Raw genomic sequence first — 19,018 nt, 5'->3', positions numbered from 1 at the left:
TCTGCTAAGAGGAATAAGTACTATTTGACCCTTTCACTACTGCATACTCCCTCCGTTCCTAGATATAAGTCTTTGAAAAAGTTTCATTATAAATCTACATACAGATGAATATAGACATATTTTAAAATGTAAATTCATTCATTTTATTTTGTATTGTAGTCATTTAATAAAATCTTCAAAAAAAATTATATTTAGGAACAGAAGGAGTATAACATATAATATACCCAAAGTCAATTATTTTAAAAGAAAGAAAATAAAAAACCTGAAAAATAATTCACAAAAATATGAAAAAACGTGAACTTAAAAAAAGTCCATTTTTTTGGAAAACGTTAATAAAATTTGGAAAACTACATAATTTTTTCAAAATTGTTCATCTATTTTCATAAATAGTTCATCAATTTTAAAATAAATATGTTCACAATTTATAAAAAAATTCATAACTTCGAATATATTTTAGCGATTTTGAAAACATTTCATCGATTTCAAAATAAGTTCATCGATGTCAAATTTTTATTTTGCAAATTTCAATAAAGTTCAGCAATTTTTTTAAAAGTTCATCAGTTATGAAAAAGAGGTCATGAGTTCTGAAGAAAAACAATCACAAATTGGGAAAAAATTTATTGGTTTGAAAATAATTTCATTAATTTTGAAAAAAATAGTTCGCAAATTTGAGATTATTTCAGCAATTCTGAAAAAAAAAATTGGTTTTGAAAAAGTGATCATCAATTTTGAGAAAAAAATTGCACGTTTGAAAACAACTAATTGATTTTGCAAAAAAGAAGTTCATCAGATTCGAAAATTCGTTCGTCAACCTTGAAAAACGTTCGTCAATATTTGTAAAAGGTCATTCAGCTTGAAAATACTTCATCGTTTTGTTAAAAAAATCATAATATTTGAAAATAAGTTCAGCAATTCTGCAAAAAAATTCATCAAAGTCGAACAAAATTCATGGATTCTTTTAGAAAAATCGAATTTGAAAAAAATCATCAATTTTTTTTAAAAAGTCCACCAATTTTAAACAGGGTTCATCAATTTTTAAAAAATGTGCCAAAAATAGGAATAGTAAACGCATATGTAAAATAAAAAGGAAAACAAAAAAGAAACCGAGAAAGAGGTAAGAAATGGAAAAATAAAAAAACCAAGAAAAGCGTTCCACGCCGCGATCTGGTGAAAGAATAGAAGGAGCAAAATGAGTAAGTTGTCACATATGGTGAGTTGTTCCAAGTGCTTGCTGTGTTGCTACCTTATGGTCTAGGTCTTACTTTCGATCCTCTCTCTCCCCAACCTTTTTTCCAGTTTTTACATAGAAAGAGAAGGAAAGGAACTGGGTCGGTCCAAATCGCGACAGGGGGCGAATAGGGTTGGCGTGAACAAAGGCTAAGGGCAACTCTTCAAAGATTATAAAAAATAGGCATTCCTATTTGGCGCCACAGGCACTAGTTAATGTGCATTTTTGTTAACTAGCGTTTGTGACGTTTGTAAATAGGCCGGCGCATCTAGGTGTCGTTTGATGTTTTTTTTAAAAATTGTATCAATTTACTTGAATATTGATGATCATTTTTTAAATTTTAGCAAATAGTTTTTAAGATTGATGAATTTCTTGAGTATCGATGAACTTTCTTGAATTTTGAAGAACATCTTTTTGAAAATGGATGAATTTGTTTAAGATTTATAAACATTTGTTTTCAGTTTAATGAGTTTTTTAAAAAATACATTAATTTTTTTGAATTTCTATGAACTTTTTAAAAATTTATTGAACTTTATAATAATTTCATGATCCTTTCCTAAACTGGATGAACTTTTTATTCCTTTTCAATTAACTTTTTTTTCAAATTGATGAAGTTCTAAAAAAATTGATGATCCTTCTTTTAAATAAATGAACTTTTTGCCAAATTAATTAAACCTTTTTTTTAATCGGTAAGCCTTTTTTGATTTCATATTTTTATTTTCTTCACAAGAAAATCAAACAATAAAACTGGACAGGACTCTAATGGGCCGGGCCATGCTGCGAGCGCTGCAGGCGCCGGGTTGTTAATGGGCGCCTTCGGCGCTGTATAGGAGCTCCCTAAAATATAAGCGTGAACCTAAAACATAACAGAGCTATATGTCGGCCACTGCTAGTTGTACCTCTGCCTCGCCTACAGCTTGCATCCAATGGGGTAGGCCAGTAACGGATGTACACCTTCTATTTTCTATTATTATCTTTCGGTTCATTTCTTCAGTTTTTGCATTCTTCATTAGGTTGCTTTCGTTTTCTGGAACTTTTTTTGTGTTTCATCAGAGTTTATTTGGTTCACTTTGTTTTTCTTTGGTTTGCCTGTTCTTTGATGTTTCTTCACTGGTTTTCTTTGGGTTTTTTTCTTTTTTTTTCCTTCTGTGCGTGAACTTTTTTGAAAATGTCACGTACATTTGTTTTAATTGCACCTTACGTTTTTGCGCTCCACAAACATTTTTTACATTGTATACACAGTTTTCAAAAACTTCACGTACATTTCTATGAAACATCAGAATATTCTCAAATCATCGTTAACATTTTTCTAATACACCTAGTACCCCCTCCACGCACCCGCCCCTCCCGCGTGCGGAATTGGCTAGCCCATTAGTATTCTAGACGACATTGTGTTTTGTATCACAGCAAGCAGTGCATAGCCGTGCCATTAAAAATATATTTTTTTGGCTTTATCCCACTTTATACGAAGCTAAAACGCCTTGACTCCCATTTTTTTGGAAAGGCCCACCGTGTACCCCCATCCAAGAAAGTAACCCAACGACTTGGGTTGGTTGGCTAGTCGGCCTAGTTAAGTGTCAGCCTATCGAAGGGGAAGAAGGAAAAAATGAGGAAGGTAAACTAAAAAAGTAGAGGGAATTTGTAACATTATCCCAAAAAATATGAATTTTATTTTTTACGCAGACATCAAATATTAAAAATATGCATGAAATTTTAGAAAAAAATATTCTCATGAGCCGCACCATGAAGCTATGGGAGAGAGAGAGTCATTGAGTACTGTTTAAGAAAAATGGCAAGCGTGGCCAAACTCGGTTTGGCTTCATGCTTGGGAGGTCGACTGTGGAAGCCATTTTGGCAAGACACCTTGTGGAGAGATACAAGGAGTAAAAGAAGGAAATGCATATGATGTTTATTGACTTGGAGAAGGACTATAATAAGATATCATGGAGTGTCATGTGGTGGGCCATGGAGAAACACAAAGTCTCAACCAAGTACATTTCCCTAATCAAGGACATGTACAATAATGGTGTGACAAGTGTTCGAACAAATTATGGGGACATTGATGACTTCCCGATTAAAGTAGGACTACACCAAGGATAATCTTTGAGCCCTTATCTGTTTACTTTGGTGATGGATGACGTCACAAGGGATATACAAGGAAATTTCCATAATGGATACTCTTTGTGGATGATATGATGATAGTTGATGATAGTCAGACGGGGGTTAATAGAAATTTGGAGCTAGGGAGACAAACATTGGAATCGAAATTTTTTAGGCTTAGTACAACTAAAACTTAGTACATGAGGTGTGGTTTGAGTACTGCTATGTAGGACGAGGAGGTTAGCCTTGATGGGAGGTGGTACCTGAGAAGAACACCTTTGATATTTGAGGTCAATGTTGCAGAAGAATGATGAAATCAATGAAGATGTGATTCATTGAGTCAAAGCCAAATGGATGAAGCGGCGCCAAACTTCTAGTGTTTTCTATGACAAGAGAGTACCACAAAAGCTAAAAAGGTGGGTTCTATAGGACCGTGATTCAATCTAAAATGTTTTATGACATTGAGTGTTGTTCGACTAAGAGGCGACATGTGCAATCGTAAGGTGTAGCGGAGATTGGCACGTTGATATATATATATGTGTGTGTGTGTGTGTGTGTGTGTGGCCACACAAGAAAGGATCAAGTCCAGAGTGATGATAAATGTGAGAGAGTTGGGGTACCACCGATTTAAGAGAATCGTGTACACCATCGACTAAGATAATTTGTGCATAGAAAACCAAGACCTCCACAAGGTTCAATGCATAGCGGATGGTATAATGTCAAGTGATGTTGGGGTCGGGAAAACTTGATACGGAAGGAGTCCATTAAGGGGGGCCTCAAGAACTGAAATATCACCAAAGAAGTAGCCATGGATACGGATGCATGGAAGTTAGCTATGCATGTGTTGAAACCATGAGTTGGTTTCGAGCTCTTACTCGTTTGAACTCTAGCCTACTCTAAGTGTTTGGGACTATAAGCCTAGTTGTTGTTATAGTTGTTCAAATTTTGTTTATAAATTCAAAAAAGATTCATGGATTTAGAAAGGTGCCTCTAGATTTTAAACTCTTTAGCAATTATAAGAAGTCCATGAATTTGAATAAAATATTCAAAAAATAAAAATAGGAAAGAAGAAATGAAAAGGAAAAAATGAGTTAGAAAAGAAAATAGAGAGATGAAACAAAATCAACATAGAAAAGTAAAAGACATAACCTCAATGAAGTCTTTGAGAACTTTCCTTTGGGGAACCTTCTAGACTTTTCCACCCGGCTTTTTCAGTTTTAGGAACTTTCTAGAAGATTTCGTGAACCTTTTTTTCTTTATTCTTTTGTATTTCTATTTAAAAAATGTTTCGAAATTTCAAAAAATGTTATGGAATTTGAAAAAATATTCAGGAATTTGAAGAAATGTTCCAGAATTTGAAAACATATTCTAGAATTTGAAAACAAATGTTACAGAATTTTTATAAAATTGTTTCGTATTTTAAAAAAAATGTTCCAGAATTTTTGAAATTCTGGAACAAATTAGAAAGAAGATTTTCTTTAACTTGTGAATTTTTTTTAAAACTGGAACATTTGTTAAACTCCTAAAAAATGAAAATGTGAACAATTTTTTGATTTTTTTAACTTTTTTAAAAAGAAGAACATTTTGTAAAAAAGTTCGTGAAGAAGTTTCAAACATGAACATTTTTGAAAATTTTGAACAAATGTTTAAGACACGAAATATATTTAAACTTTCAAAAAACATTTGATTTTATCGAATAGAAAAAATAGCAAAACTTAAAAAAACGAAAAAGGACATAAAAAGAAACATAAACACAAAAATAAAAATGAAAAAATAACACAAAAAACAAATCCGGTTAAGGAACCTCTCGAAGGTTCCTAAAACCGGAGGCACTGCTAGAGTGTAACAGGCCGACCCAGCTTCACCTCTCGGTTGCTAGTCGTGTGCGAAAGCTGGACAATTTAACGGAGAGACCGTCCAATAGGAGCTCCCCCTTCGAGCCTCCCCTGCCAATATGTGTGCGTGAGACCCCTCCTCCCAACCCTCTTCTAGGATCTAGTTTTTCACGGGATGACATTCTCCATCCCAACCAACACCGTCACGAGTGCCACCTCAAAACCACTCCATCCACCTTCTTGGACTCATTGTAGCTTGTTGTCACAATGGTTGCCAACTTCACCCCTTGTCATTGCCCACCGCCCCCACGTTTTAACCTGCTTCCTCTTCATCATCCTACGCTTTCGCACACATCGTCATCCTTTTCAATCATCCCGCATAATGATAGCTACTTCCGCGTTCAAGCATGTTGCTTAACCTAGGCCCCGCCGGGCTGAGGGTGAAGGTAACTGATACATCTTGAACGTATTTGTAGTTTTCGATTATTGCATGCTATTATAATATCACTACTTATTATAGATTTTTTTTGGACTAACCTATTAATTAGTGTCGAGCGCCACTTGTTATTTTCTACATGCTTTTTCATTTCAAAAAATCAATATCTATCGGGGTAAAAAATGTTGGAGGATTTAATACGATTTTTTCGGACAATGAAGATTCGAGAAAGAACTCGAGCAGGCGAGAGGATCCACAAGGCCTTCATGTGGCCTGTGTTGGGGAACGTTGCATGGGAAATAAAAAAATTCCTACGCACACGCAAGACCTATCCATGGTGATGATCATCTACGAGAGGGGAGTTCGGATCCACATACCCTTGTAGATCGCTAAGCGGAAGCATATATAACGCGGTTGATGTAGTCGAAGATCTTTGCGATCCAAATCGCAGTGTGTCCCACGATTTCATCATGAACCGTCCCGTGATCTCATCGCGATCCATCCCGATCTAGTGCCGAACAGACAACACCTACGCGTTCGGCATACGTGCAGCTCGATAACGATCTCCGCCTTCTTGATCTATCAAGAGGGACGAAGAGGTAGCTTAATTCTCCGGTAGCACGACGGCGTTGCGGCGATGGTGGTGGAGCTACTCCGGCAGGGCTTCGTCGTACCGTACCAAACTAACTACGGGGTGTCACGAAGTGGTGGAGGGAGAGAGGGTTGCGCCTTGGCTTGAGGTGCCAAAAGCCTCTCTCACCTTCACTATATATAGGAGGGAGGGGAGGGGTGGCTCCCTAGGTCTAGGCCTTAGGGTTCGGTCGAGCCAAGAGGTGGAGGAGGAGTGCTCCTCCAATACAACTTGGGAGGAGTCCTCCTTCCCAATCGATTTTGGCCCACCCTCCTTTCCTTTTTCTCCCTTGGCCGAAATAGGTTTCCTTGGGCTGGCCACCTGCCCACTAAGGGCTGGTGCGCCACCCTTGGGCCTCTTTGGTTCTCTCCCAGGTGGGTGGCTCCTCCGAGTGGAACTCCGGAACCCATTCGTCACCCCCGGTACTTTACCGTAATGCCCGAAAAATTTCCGGATGCCAAATGGATACTTCCAATATATCAATCTTCATCTCCGGACCATTCCGAAAACCCTCGTGACGTCCAGGATCTCATACGGGACTCCGAACAACCTTCCGTTACCAACATCAGTAATTCAACTATACCGAAACGTCACCGAACCTTAAGTGTGCAGACCGTGTGGGTTCAAGAACTAGGCATACATGACTTGAGACACTCTGCGGTCAATAACCAATAGCGGGACCTGGATGCCCATATTGGCTGCTACATATTCTACGAAGATCTTCATCGATTGAACCTCTATGTCAAGGACTCACTTAATCCCATATGCTATTCCCTTTGTCCATCAGTATGTTACTTGCGCGAGATTCGATCGTCGGTATCTCCATACCTAGTAAATCTCGTTACCGACAAGTCTCTTTACTCGTTCCGTAATACAACATCCGATGACTAACTCCTCAGTCACATTGCTTGCAAGTCTTATTGTGATGCTGTATTACCGAGTGGGCCCCGAGATATCTCTCCGTCGTACGGAGTGACAAATCCTAGTCTCAATTCATGCCAACCCAACAGACACCTTCGAAGATACCTGTAGAGCAACTTTATAGTCGACCAGTTATCTTGCGACGTTTAATACACACAAGGTATTCCTCCGGTGTCCGGGAGTTGCATGATCTCATGGTCATAGGAACAGATACATTGACATGCAGAAAACAGTAGCAATAAACTGACACGATCATATGCTATGTTCATAGTTTGGGCCTTGTCCATCACATCATTCTCCTAATGATGTGATCCCGTTATCAAGTGACAACACTTGTCCATGGCCATGAAACCTTGACCATCTTTGATCAATGAGCTAGTCAACTAGAGGCTCACTAGGGGTAGTGTGTTGTCTATGTATCCACACATGTATTTGTTGGAAATATGCCCTAGAGGCAATAATAAAATGGTTATTATCATATTTCCTTGTTCATGATAATCGTCTATCGTTCATGCTATAATTGTATTAACAGGAAACACTAATACATGTGTGAATGAATCACAATGTGTCCCTAGCAAGCCTCTAGTTAGCTAGCTCGTTAGTCAATAGATGATCATGGTTTCCTGATCATGGACATTGGATGTCATTGATAACGGGATCACATCATTGGGAGAATGATGTGGTGGACAAGACCCAATCCTAAGCCTAGCACTAGATCGTATTGTTCGTATGCTAATGCTTTTCTAATGTCAAGTATCTTTTTCTTCGACCGTGAGATTGTGCAACTCCCGGATACTGTAGGAGTGCTTTGGGTGTATCAAACGTCACAACGTAACTGGGTGACTATAAAGGTGCACTACGGGTACCTCCGAAAGTGTCTGTTGGGTTGGCACGAATCGAGATCGGGATTTGTCACTCCGTGTGACGGAAAGGTATCTCTGGGCCCACTCGGTAGAACATCATCATGAGCTCAATGTGACTAAGGAGTTAGTCACACGATGACGTGCTACGGAACGAGTAAAGAGACTTACCGGCAACGAGATTGAACAAGGTATAGGTATACCGAAGATCGAATCTCGGGCAAGTTCTATACCGACAGACAAAGGGAATCGTATACGGGATTGATTGAATCCTTGACATCGTGGTTCATCCGATGAGATCATCGTGGAGCTAGTGGGAGCCACCATGGGTATCCAGACCCCGCTGATGGTTATTGGCCAAAGAGGTGTCTCGGTCATGTCTGCCTGTCTCCCGAACCCGTAGGGTCTACACACTTAAGGTTCGATGACGCTAGGGTTATAGGGAATTGTTATACGAGATTACCGAAAGTTGTTTAGATTCCCAGATGAGATCCCAGATGTCACGAGGAGCTCCGGAATGGTCCGGAGGTAAAGATTGATATATAGGACGGATGGTTTCGGACACCGGAAGTGTTTCGGGCATCACCGGTAACGTACCGGGACCACCGGGACCACCGGAGGTGGTCCCGGGGGACCACCGAAGGGGGGCTGCGACCCCAAGAGGTAAGATGGGCTAAGTGGGGGTGGGAACCAGCCCCTAGTTGGGCTGGTGCGCCTCCCCACTCAACCCATGGCGCAGGGGAAAGAAAAAGAAGGGGGAACCCTAACTTAGGTGGGCCTTAGGCCCACCAGAGGGGTGCGCCACCCCCTCCTCCCCATCTGGCCGCCACAAACCCCATCTGGGAGGGCTGCCGCACCCCCTAGGGTGGGAACCCTAGGGGTGGCACCCCCTCTCCCCTTCCCCTATATATAGTGGGCACTTTTGGCCTTTGGAGGACACAGTTTTCCCTCTCCCTCGGCGCAACCCTGCACTTCTTCCTCCTCTCTGCCGGCGCTTGGCGAAGCCCTGCCGGGAGACCTCGTCTCTCCACCAACACCATGCCGTCGTGTTGCTGGTCTTCTTCCGCAACCTCTCCCTCCTCCTTGCTGGATCAAGGTGCGGGAGACGTCACCGGGCTGCATGTGTGTTGAACGCGGAGGTGCTGTTGTTCGGCACTAGATCGGAATCGCTGCGAGTACGACTCCATCAACCGCGTTCTAGCAACGCTTCCGCTTAGCGATCTTCAAAGGTACGAAGATGCTCTTACCCCTCTCTCGTTGCTGGTCTCTCCATAGGAAGATCTGAACATGCGTAGGAAATTTTTTGAATTTATGCTACGTTACCCAACAGTGGCATCCGAGCCAGGTTTTCTATGCGTAGATTCTATGCACGAGTAGAACACAAAAGTTGTGGGCGATGGTTTGTCAATTTGCTTGCCGTTACTAGTCTTATTCTTTTCTGGCGGTATTGTGGGATGAAGCGGCCCGGACCGACCTTACACGTACGCTTACGTGAGACTGGTTCCACCGACAGACATGCACATCGTGCATAAAGGTGGCTAGCGGGTGTCTGTCTCTCCTACTCTAGTCAGATTGGATTTGATGAAAAGGGTCCTTATGAAGGGTAAATAGCTTTGGCATATCATCGTTGTGGCTGTCACGTAGGTAAGAAGGCGTTCTTGCTAGAAACCCAAATCAGCCACGTAAAGCTTGCAACAACAATTAGAGGACGTCTAACTTGTTTTTGCAGGGTTTGACATGTGATGTGATATGGCCAAAGTTGTGATGTTGCATGTATGATGTATGAGATGATCATGTTATTGTAATAGGTTTCACGACTTGCATGTCGATGAGTATGACAACCGGCAGGAGCCATAGGAGTTGTCTTAATTTATTGTATGAGATGCAACGCCTTGTGCTTGCTACTTTTACATCATTGCTAACGGTTAGCCATAGTAGTAGTGATAGTAGTAGTTGGCGTGACGACTTCACGGAGACACGATGATGGAGATCATGATGATGGAGATCATGGTGTCACGCCGGTGACGATGATGATCATGCGATGCCTGAAGATGGAGATCGAATGAGCAAAGATGATAATGGCCATATCATGTCACTATATGATTGCATTGTGATGTTTATCATGTTTTACATCTTATTGCTTAAAATGACGGTAGCATAATAAGATGATCCCTCCTAAAATTTCGAGAACGTATTCCCCTAAGTGTGCACCGTTGCGAAGGTTCGTTGTCTCGAAGCACCACGTGATGATCGGGTGTGATAGATTCTAACGTTCGCATACAACGGGTGTAAGCCAGATTTACACACGCGAAACACTTAGGTTGACTCGACGAGCTTAGCATGTACAGACATGACCTCGAATACAAGAGACCGAAAGGCCGAACATGAGTCGTATGGTTGAATACGATCAGCATGAAGTTGCTCACCATGGTGACTAGTCCGTCCCACGTGATGATCGGACACGGGTTAGTCAACATGGATCATGTATCACTTAGATGACTAGAGGGATGTCGATTTAAGTGGGAGTTCATACTTAATTTGATTAAATGAACTTAATTGTCATGAACTTAGTCTAAAAGTTTTCTTTATAAATATTGTAGATGTCCAACGTCAACCTCAACTTCAACGCATTCCTAGAGAAAAACAAGCTGAAAGATGATGGTAGCAACTATGCGGACTCGGTTCGCAACCTGAAGCTCATCCTTGAAGCAGCTAAAAAGGCTTATGTCCTTAATGCGCCGCTAGGTGACCCTCCCGCTCCCGCAGCAGCCCAGGACGTTCTAAACGTCTGGCAAGCGCGGAGTGATGACTACTCTCTGGTCAGGTGTGGCATGTTATACAGTTTAGAAACGGGGCTCCAAAGATGTTTTGAGCAACACGGGGCATATGAGATGTTCCAAGAGCTGAAGCTAGTTTTTCAAGCTCATGCCCGTGTCGAGAGATATGAAGTCTCCGACAAGTTCTTCAGCTGTAAGATGGAGGAGAACAGTTCTGTCAGTGAGCACATACTCAAAATGTCTGGGTTACACGGTCGTCTGACTTCACTTGGAGTCGAACTTCCGGATGATGCTATCATTGACAGAATCCTCCAGTCTCTCCCACCAAGCTACAAAGGCTTTGTGCTTAACTACAACATGCAAGGGATGGAGAAAACCATTCCCGAGTTGTACTCGATGCTCAAGTCTGCAGAAGTAGAAATCAAGAAGGAGCATCAAGTGTTGATGGTCAACAAGACCACTAGTTTCAAGAAAGGCAGGGGTAAGAAGAACTTCAAGAAAGACGGCAAAGCTGTTGCCGCGCCCGGTAAGCCAGATGTCGGGAAGAAGAAAAGAACGGACCCAAGCCTGAGACTGAGTGCTTCTACTGCAAGGGAAAAGGTCACTGGAAGCGGAACTGCCCCAAATACTTAGCGGACAAGAAGGCCGGCAACGTTAAAGGTATATATGATATACATGTTATTGATGTGTACCTTACCAGCGCTCGTAGTAGCTCCTGGGTATTTGATACCGGTGCTGTTGCTCACATTTGCAACTCAAAGCAGGAACTGCGGAATAAGCGGAGACTGGCCAAGGACGAGGTGACGATGCGCGTCGGGAATGGTTCAAAGGTCGATGTGATCGCCGTCGGCACGCTACCTCTACATCTACCGTCGGGATTAGTTTTAAACCTTAATAATTGTTATTTAGTACCAGCTTTAAGCATGAACATTGTATCAGGGTCTTGCTTAATGCGAGACGGCTACTCATTTAAGTCAGAGAATAATGGTTGTTCTATTTATATGAGTGATATGTTTTATGGTCATGCTCCGCTGGTGAATGGTTTATTCTTGATGAATCTCGATCGTGATGTTACACATATTCATAGTGTGAGTACCAAAAGATGCAAAGTTGATAATGATAGTCCCACATACTTGTGGCACTGCCGCCTTGGTCATATCGGCGTTAAGCGCATGAATAAGCTCCATACTGATGGACTGCTAGAGTCTCTTGACTTTGAATCATTTGACACATGCGAACCGTGCCTCATGGGCAAGATGACTAAGACTCCATTCTCAGGAATAATGGAGAGAGCAACCGACTTATTGGAAATAATACATACTGATGTGTGTGGTCCAATGAACGTTGAAGCTCGCGGTGGTTATCGTTATGTTCTCACTCTCACCGATGATTTGAGTAGGTATGGGTATATCTACTTGATGAAGCACAAATCTGAGACGTTTGAAAAGTTCAAAGAATTTCAGAGTGAGGTTGAGAATCAACGTGACAGAAAAATTAAATGTCTACGATCTGATCGTGGAGGAGAATATTTGAGTCACGAGTTTGGCACACACCTAAGGAAGTGTGGAATCGTTTCACAACTGACGCCGCCTGGCACACCGCAGCGCAACGGAGTGTCTGAACATCGTAATCGCACTTTATTAGATATGGTACGATCTATGATGTCTCTCACCGACTTGCCGCTATCATTTTGGGGATACGCATTAGAAACTGCAGCATTCACTTTAAATAGGGCACCGTCTAAATCCGTTGAGACGACACCGTATGAACTGTGGTTTGGCAAGAAACCTAATTTGTCGTTTCTTAAAGTTTGGGGCTGCGATGCTTATGTGAAGAAACTTCAACCAGAAAAGCTCGAACCCAAAGCGGAGAAATGCGTATTCATAGGATACCCTAAGGAAACTATTGGGTATACCTTCTATCTTAGATCCGAAGGTAAAACCTTTGTTGCCAAGAACGGATCCTTTCTAGAGAAAGAGTTTCTCTCGAAAGAAGTAAGTGGGAGGAAGGTAGAACTTGATGAGGTAATTACACCCCCTCTCGAACAGGAAAGTAGCGCAACGCAAGAAGTTGTTCCTGTGATGCCTACACTAACTGAAGAGGAAGTTAATGATGATGATCATGAAGCTTCGGATCAAGTTACTACTGAACCGCGAAGGTCCACAAGGGTACGCTCCGCACCAGAGTGGTACGGCAACCCTGTGATGGAAATCATGTTGTTAGACAATGGTGAACCTTCGAACTATGAAGAAGCGATGGCGGGCCCGGATTCCAACAAATGGCTTGAGGCCATGAAATCTGAGATAGGATCCATGTATGAGAACAAAGTATGGACTTTGGTGGACTTGCCCGATGACCGGCGAGCCATAGAAAATAAATGGATCTTCAAGAAGAAGACTGATGCAAATGGTAATGTAACCGTTTACAAAGCTCGACTTGTCGCAAAGGGTTTTCGACAAATTCAAGGAGTTGACTACGAAGAGACTTTCTCTCCCGTAGCGAAGCTGAAATCAGTCCGAATCATGTTAGCAATTGCCGCCTTTTATGATTATGAAATTTGGCAAATGGACGTCAAAACAGCATTCCTTAACGGGAATCTTAAGGAAGAGTTGTATATGATGCAACCAGAAGGTTTTGTCGATCCTAAAGGTGCTAACAAAGTATGCAAGCTCCAGCGCTCCATCTATGGGCTGGTGCAAGCATCTCGGAGTTGGAACATTCGCTTTAATGAGGTGATTAAAGCGTTTGGGTTCATACAGGTTTACGGAGAAGCCTGTCTGTACAAGAAAGTGAGTGGGAGCTCTGTAGCTTTCCTCGTACTATATGTGGATGACATATTATTGATGGGGAATGATATAGAGATGTTGGAGAGCATAAAGGCCTATATGAACAAGAGTTTTTCAATGAAGGACCTTGGAGAAGCCGCATACATATTAGGCATCAAGATCTATAGAGATAGATCGAGACGCCTCATAGGTCTTTCGCAAAGTACATACCTTGACAAGATACTGAAGAAGTTCAATATGGAAAACTCAAAGAAAGGGTTCTTGCCAGTTTTGCAAGGTATGAGATTGAGTAAGACTCAGTCGCCGACCACGGCAGCAGATAGAGAGAAGATGAGTTCTGTCCCCTACGCTTCAGCCGTGGGCTCTCTAATGTATGCCATGCTGTGTACCAGACCTGATATAGTCGACCAGTTATCTTGCGACGTTTAATACACACAAGGTATTCCTCCGGTGTCCGGGAGTTGCATGATCTCATGGTCATAGGAACAGATACATTGACATGCAGAAAACAGTAGCAATAAACTGACACGATCATATGCTATGTTCATAGTTTGGGCCTTGTCCATCACATCATTCTCCTAATGATGTGATCCCGTTATCAAGTGACAACACTTGTCCATGGCCATGAAACCTTGACCATCTTTGATCAATGAGCTAGTCAACTAGAGGCTCACTAGGGGTAGTGTGTTGTCTATGTATCCACACATGTATTTGTTGGAAATATGCCCTAGAGGCAATAATAAAATGGTTATTATCATATTTCCTTGTTCATGATAATCGTCTATCGTTCATGCTATAATTGTATTAACAGGAAACACTAATACATGTGTGAATGAATCACAATGTGTCCCTAGCAAGCCTCTAGTTAGCTAGCTCGTTAGTCAATAGATGATCATGGTTTCCTGATCATGGACATTGGATGTCATTGATAACGGGATCACATCATTGGGAGAATGATGTGGTGGACAAGACCCAATCCTAAGCCTAGCACTAGATCGTATTGTTCGTATGCTAATGCTTTTCTAATGTCAAGTATCTTTTCCTTCGACCGTGAGATTGTGCAACTCCCGGATACCGTAGGAGTGCTTTGGGTGTATCAAACGTCACAACGTAACTGGGCGACTATAAAGGTGCACTACGGGTACCTCTGAAAGTGTCTGTTGGGTTGGCACGAATCGAGATCGGGATTTGTCACTCCGTGTGACGGAAAGGTATCTCTGGGCCCACTCGGTAGAACATCATCATGAGCTCAATGTGACTAAGGATTTAGTCACACGATGACGTGCTACGGAACGAGTAAAGAGACTTACCGGCAACGAGATTGAACAAGGTATAGGTATACCGACGATCGAATCTCGGGCAAGTTCTATACCGACAGACAAAGGGAATCGTATACGGGATTGATTGAATCCTTGACATCGTGGTTCATCCGATGAGATCATCGTGGAGCTAGTGGGAGCCACCATGGGTATCCAGACCCCCGCTGATGGTTATTGGCCAAAGAGGTGTCTCGGTCATGTCTGCCTGTCTCCCGAACCCGTAGGGTCTACACACTTAAGGTTCGATGACGCTAGGGTTATAGGGAATTGTTATACGAGATTACCGAAAGTTGTTCGGAGTCCTGGATGAGATCCCGGACGTCACGAGGAGCTCCGGAATGGTCCGGAGGTAAATATTGATATATAGGACGGATGGTTTCGGACACCGGAAGTGTTTCGGGCATCACCGGTAACGTACCGGGACCACCGGAGGTGGTCCCGGGGGACCACCGAAGGGGGGCTGCGACCCCAAGAGGTAAGATGGGCTAAGTGGGGGTGGGAACCAGCCCCTAGTTGGGCTGGTGCGCCTCCCCACTCAGCCCATGGCGCAGGGGAAAGAAAAAGAAGGGGGGAACCCTAACTTAGGTGGGCCTTAGGCCCACCAGAGGGGTGCGCCACCCCCTCCTCCCCATCTAGCCACCACAAACCCCATCTGGGAGGGCTGCCGCACCCCCTAGGGTGGGAACCCTAGGGGTGGCACCCCCTCTCCCCTTCCCCTATATATAGTGGGCACTTTTGGCCTTTGGAGGACACAGTTTTCCCTCTCCCTTGGCGCAGCCCTGCACTTCTTCCTCCTCCTCTCTGCCGGCGCTTGGCGAAGCCCTGCCGGGAGACCTCGTCTCTCCACCAACACCACGCCGTCGTGTTGCTGGTATTCTTCCGCAACCTCTCCCTCCTCCTTGCTGGATCAAGGTGCGGGAGACGTCACCGGGCTGCACGTGTGTTGAACGCGGAGGTGCCGTTGTTCGGCACTAGATCGGAATCGCTGTGAGTACGACTCCATCAACCGCGTTCTAGCAATGCTTCCGCTTAGCGATCTTCAAAGGTACGAAGATGCTCTTACCCCTCTCTCGTTGCTGGTCTCTCCATAGGAAGATCTGAACATGCGTAGGAATTTTTTTGAATTTATGCTACGTTACCCAACAGTATTTGAGTTTCCAATCAATACAATTCTAGCATGGATAATAAACGATTATCATGAACAAGTAAATATAATAATAACCAATTTATTATTGCCTCTAGTGTTGGAGAACGTCGCATGGGAAACAAAATTTTCCTACGCGCACGAAGACCTATCATGGTGATGTCCATCTACGAGAGGGGATGAGTGATCTACGTACCCTTGTAGATCGTACAGCAGAAGCGTTAGTGAACGCGGTTGATGTAGTGGAACGTCCTCACGTCCCTCGATCCGCCCCGCGAACAATCCCGCGATCTAGTACCGAACGGACGGCACCTCCGCGTTCAGCACACGTACAGCTCGACGATGATCTCGGCCTTCTTGATCCAGCAAGAGAGACGGAGAGGTAGAAGTGTTCTCCAGCAGCGTGACGGCGCTCCGGAGGTTGGTGATGACCTTGTCTCAGCAGGGCTCCGCCCGAGCTCCGCAGAAACGCGATCTAGAGGAAAATCCGTGGAGGTATGTGGTCGGGCTGCCTTGGAAAAGTCGTCTCAAATCAGCCCCAATACCTCCGTATATATAGGTGGGAGGGAGGGGACCTTGCCTTGGGGCTCAAGGAGCCCCAAGGGGGTCGGCCGAGTCCAAGGGGGGAAGGCTCCCACCCCAAACCGAGTTGGACTTGGTTTGGTGGGTGGGAGTCCTTCCCTTCCTTCCCACCTCCCTTTTTTTTTGCTTTCTCTTTGATTTTCCTTTGTATGGCGCATAGGGCCCTTTTGGGCTGTCCCACTAGCCCACTAAGGGCTGGTGCGCCACCCTCATGGCCTATGGGCTTCCCCGGGGTGGGTTGCCCCCCCGGTGAACTCCCGAACCCATCGTCATTCCCGGTACATTCCCGGTAACTCCGAAAACCTTCCGGTAATCAAATGAGGTCATCCTATATATCAATCTTCGTTTCCGGACCATTCCGGAAACCCTCGTGACGTCCGTGATCTCATCCGGGACTCCGAACAACATTCGGTAACCAACCATATAACTCAAATACGCATAAAACAACGTCGAACCTTAAGTGTGCAGACCCTGCGGGTTCGAGAACTATGTAGACATGACCCGAGAGACTCCTCGGTCAATATCCAATAGCGGGACCTGGATGCCCATATTGGATCCTACATATTCTACGAAGATCTATCGTTTGAACCTTAGTGCCAAGGATTCATATAATCCCGTATGTCATTCCCTTTGTCCTTCGGTATGTTACTTGCCCGAGATTCGATCGTCAGTATCCGCATACCTATTTCAATCTCGTTTACCGGAAAGTCTCTTTACTCGTTCCGTAATACAACATCCCGCAACTTACACTAAGTTACATTGCTTGCAAGGCTTGTGTGTGATGTTGTATTACCGAGTGGGCCCCGAGATACCTCTCCGTCACACGGAGTGACAAATCCCAGTCTTGATCCATACTAACTCAACTAACACCTTCGGAGATACCTGTAGAGCATCTTTATAGTCACCCAGTTACGTTGCGACGTTTGATACACACAAAGCATTCCTCCGGTGTCAGTGAGTTATATGATCTCATGGTCATAGGAATAAATACTTGACACGCAGAAAACAGTAGCAACAAAATGACACGATCAACATGCTACGTCTATTAGTTTGGGTCTAGTCCATCACATGATTCTCCTAATGATGTGATCCCGTTATCAAGTGACAACACTTGCCTATGGCCAGGAAACCTTGACGATCTTTGATCAACGAGCTAGTCAACTAGAGGCTTACTAGGGACAGTGTTTTGTCTATGTATCCACACAAGTATTGTGTTTCCAATCAATACAATTATAGCATGGATAATAAACGATTATCATGAACCAAGAAATATAATAATAACTAATTTATTATTGCCTCTAGGGCATATTTCCAACAGTCTCCCAGTTGCACTAGAGTCAATAATCTAGTTCACATCACCATGTGATTCCAACGAATCCAACACCCATATAGTTGTGGGGTCTGATCACGTCTTGCTCGTGAGAGAGGTTTTAGTCAACGGTTCTGAAACTTTCAGATCTGTGCGTTCTTTACAAATATTTATGTCATCTTATAGATGCTGTTACTACGTGCTATTCGGAAATGCTCCAAATATCTACTCTACTATATGAATCCGTTTCACTACTCATAGTTATTCGGATTAGTGTCAAAGCTTGCATCGACGTAACCCTTTACGATGAACTCTTTAACCACCTCCATAATCGAGAAAAATTCCTTAGTCCATTTGTTACTAAGGATAAATTTTGACCGTTGCTAGTGATTCAATCATGGATCACTCTCTATACCTCTCAACAGACTTTGAGTCAAGGCACACATCAGGTGCGGTACACAGCATGGCATACTTTAGATTCTACGGCTAAGGCATAGAAGACGACCTTCGTCTATTCTCTTTATTCTGCCGTGGTCGGGTTTTGAGTCTCACTCAAATTCACACCTTACAACGCAACCAAGAACTGCTTCTTTACTGATCTATTTTGAACTCCTTCAAAAACTTGTCAAGGCATGCATCTTGTTGAAACTTCTATTAAGCGCTTTCGATCTATCTCCATAGATCTTTGATGCTCAACGTTCAAGTAGCGCAATCTAGATATTCCTTTGAAAAACTCCTTTCAAACAACCTTGTATGCTTTATAGAAATTCTACATTACTTCTGATCCACAATATGTCAACCATATATACTTATCAGAAATTCTATAGTGCTCCCACTCACTTCTTTGGAAATACAAGTTTCTCATAAACCTTGTACAAACCCAAAATCTTTGATCGTCTCATCAAAGTATATATTCCAAATCCGAGATGCTTGCACCAGTCCATTGAAGGATCGCTGGAGCTTGCATACTTGCTAGTATCTTTAGGATCGACAAAACCTCCTGGTTGTATCACATACAATGTTTTCTCAAGGAAACCGTCGAGGAAACAATGTTTTGACATCCTACGTGCAATATTTCATAAATAATGCA

The sequence above is a fragment of the Hordeum vulgare genome, chromosome 1H, assembly GCF_904849725.1.
Source record: "Hordeum vulgare subsp. vulgare chromosome 1H, MorexV3_pseudomolecules_assembly, whole genome shotgun sequence".
In the NCBI taxonomy this organism is placed as follows: domain Eukaryota; kingdom Viridiplantae; phylum Streptophyta; class Magnoliopsida; order Poales; family Poaceae; genus Hordeum; species Hordeum vulgare.
This window is presented reverse-complemented; position numbering follows the sequence as displayed.